The sequence below is a fragment of the Vicia villosa genome, linkage group LG1 (genome assembly GCF_029867415.1).
Source record: "Vicia villosa cultivar HV-30 ecotype Madison, WI linkage group LG1, Vvil1.0, whole genome shotgun sequence".
Lineage (NCBI taxonomy): Eukaryota > Viridiplantae > Streptophyta > Magnoliopsida > Fabales > Fabaceae > Vicia > Vicia villosa.
Window position 1 is genome coordinate 90,165,618 of NC_081180.1, and position 3,085 is coordinate 90,168,702.

Here is a 3,085-nt window from a genome sequence, read left to right on the forward strand (position 1 = left end):
TTGGTTTGGCCGGCAAAAGATATAGAGGGTGGAAAGCTTTTTTGACAAACACTTATCTTAAGGATAAAGATGGAAACTTTCTTGAAGAGGCACCGGGACGGCCAAAAAAGTATGAGATCTTCATTGGTGAAGAAGATTGGGCTAAGTTTGTAGAGCAAAGAGATGAAGATTTTCGGAAAAGGAGTGCCAAGAATAGTGCGAGAGCATCCAAACCCGCATATCCATACAAAAAAGGGCGTTCGGGATATGCACGCTTGGAGGATAAAATTGTAAGTAAATAGAAATGCGTTTTAATTAATTGTCTAAATGTGTTTTATTTGACGATTTTATCATTTGTGTCAATGCATAGTTAGAGGAGACTAAAAGTGAGGAAACCTCACTTCCTGAACATGTGTTGTGGAGGGAAGCTCGTGGGGGCAAGGATCATGCTGTCGATCCCGAAGTTCAGAGAGTTTTTACTGAATGTGTAAGTATAATACTGTGTCTTTAATTAAATCAAATGTTTTTTAATATATAAATGATTTTTTAATGTAAATGAATTACAGGAGACCTTGTCGCAATCGGCATCCACCGGTGAGGGGAGCGTACTTAGTAAAGCACTAGATGCTCCTGAGTATCCCGGTCGGGTGAGGGGTAAGGGTGATGGTGTGACTCCAACCTCTTTTTACAAGAGTCCTAGGAGAAGAAATCCTTCAAATGAAGAAGTGTTGCAAAAGTTGGCGGAATTGCAAGCACAAGTCTCTGAATTGCAAAGAGATAAAGAGGCGTATATGAGAGAAAAGTGCAACACTTCATCGGTGAAAGAAACTAGTGATAAGGCTAGTATCAACTATCAAAGGAAATTTCCCGAGGTAATTATAATTTTTTTTCCTTTTAAATTGTTCTATTTTATTAATGATAATGACTTTATATTTACTATTGGTTTAGGGCATTTCATCTTGCCAACTATACTTATCGGAACCGAGTTATCGACTAGTTGGCAAGGGAAAAGTGCACAACACTTTGGGAGATTTACTTCACCATAGACCGCTCCCGGATGGACACCTGAAAGTATCGGTGGATGTTGTAGTAGATCATGATGCGATGCTACCGGTACCTGACATGGTCTCAGAGACGACATTGCTGCGAGATGCAATAGGATCATTTGTTGCATGGCCCTCGGAGCTCATTACCATTAGTGATGAGGTATATTGAAAACGATTATGAATCATTTAGTTTTCGAATGTCAATTCTAAACCGTTTATTAATTATTTTTTACATTTTAATTTTAGACTGCTCCTATAAAACCCACAGTTAAGGGTAAAGGGATTTTACAGGAGGAGGAGTCCGTTGCATCACTAAAAGAGGTACATTTAAAGTGTTAATAATTAATCTGAATCTAAATCTGCATGATTTTATATTTTACCTAACTTATATGATTTTTAGGCATCCGCTCGAGAGTCACAACAAGTGACGCAGCAAGTTCGTACCGTACCACCCACTGGTCCTCCGAAGCAAGCGGGAAAAAAAGGCGGTGCTTTTGTGCCTCGGTACCGGTCGACGCTCGCAACAATGGTTGATATGTTCGATTTGAAGGATGGTGCTTTACGTGAAATCGTTATGGATGAGAGTGTCTTCGGTATTGAATTCAAGTCACTTATTACACTTGATGACTTGGAGGAGATTTTTAAGCATGATCAACTAGGCGTCAATAACATGCACTCATACATCCGGTAATATTCCCTCATCCGATATATTATTTAATTAGTCCCACAATATAATTTATTTACACATTTCAATGAAAATAATCTAATGTTTATTATGTTTTTATTTAAGGTTGTTGTATGACAGAGTGTTGCGCGGGACTCCGTTGTCTAACAGATTCCGTTTCGTGTCTTCCGCCCACTGCAGCGGAATGGCAATTGCTTCGGAACGGGAATCAGTTAGACAGCGATTAGTCGATAGATTCATGTCCACCGGCAATACAGAATGTCTGCATCTTTGGGCGTATAATACCCGACCAGTAGGGTTAGTTTCTCATTCTTTGTTCATCTAATCTCTGTTTCTTTTGTGTATAGCAAAATTTTCATATAACCTATTGTTTTTATTTATAGAGCACACTGGTTGCTGCTTGCTATCAACCCTATAAGGGAAGTCGTGTATTATCTGAATTCGGTAAATGGTGAATGGACCAATTATCCGGCCATGGAGGACATCGTTGATTTGTAAGTGTGATCGTTCTAAATATATATTCGTGTATATTTATATATATATTTACTTATTTGTGGGATTGATCTAAACATATGCTTTTATATATTTGTTAATTAGATCAATACAAGTGTTCCGAAGTCAACGGGACGCACAGGTATCCCGAACTAAATCTAGCAACATTACTTGGATCCAAGTGCAGGTACATTATTTTTCACAATGTTGCTTATAATATATTTATGCTACTTGATAAAACAATGCACAACTATAGAATCTTATTTGTTTTTCTATGTAGTGTCCGCAACAGCGAAACAGTTACGATTGCGGATACTTTGTATTGAGGTTTATGAAAGAAATCCTTCAGGCAAATCAATTAGAGATTCCGCTCACGGTATGAATTTATAACTTAAGATAATTTCATATAATTTATTACATTTAACTAAATGTATCATTCATATTTTGTTTTTGTTTTGTAGTACCTTGACGAATTCCGTACCGCTGGATACCCGAAACTTAAGTTGGAAGAAATAAAAGAGGATTTGTGTCATTTTTATATTAAGCGCTTTTTCATGTAGGATTTGTGTCAAATTGAAGTACTATAATATTATTGATGTTGTAATGATGTATATATATAATTTTGGATATTATAATGGTATTATATTAGTATATATATATATATTGTCTTACTGATGGCTGAAATAATATCGTCGAAAATAAATTACAGGTCGAGAATATTACAGGCTGAAAACATATTACAGGTCGAAAATATTACAGGTCGACTGGGAGGATTAAATTACAGGCTGCACATTAAAATACCTCATTTAGCTACTAAAGCGCCTTTTAAAAAGCGCTCTTAAAGGCCCACATACTAAAGCGCTTCTTTTTAAAAGCGCTGCCA

The 3,085-nt window shown here is 36.7% G+C and overlaps 1 long non-coding RNA gene across 1 annotated transcript; it reads left to right on the top strand.

Annotated features, from left to right (window-relative positions):
• Window positions 1-2,307: 2,307 nt before the first annotated feature.
• On the top strand, window positions 2,308-2,771 carry LOC131611961 (uncharacterized). Its single transcript, XR_009287250.1, has 3 exons — window positions 2,308-2,389; window positions 2,483-2,578; window positions 2,664-2,771. It is a non-coding gene; the product is annotated as an uncharacterized LOC131611961 (long non-coding RNA).
• Window positions 2,772-3,085: the final 314 nt, after the last annotated feature.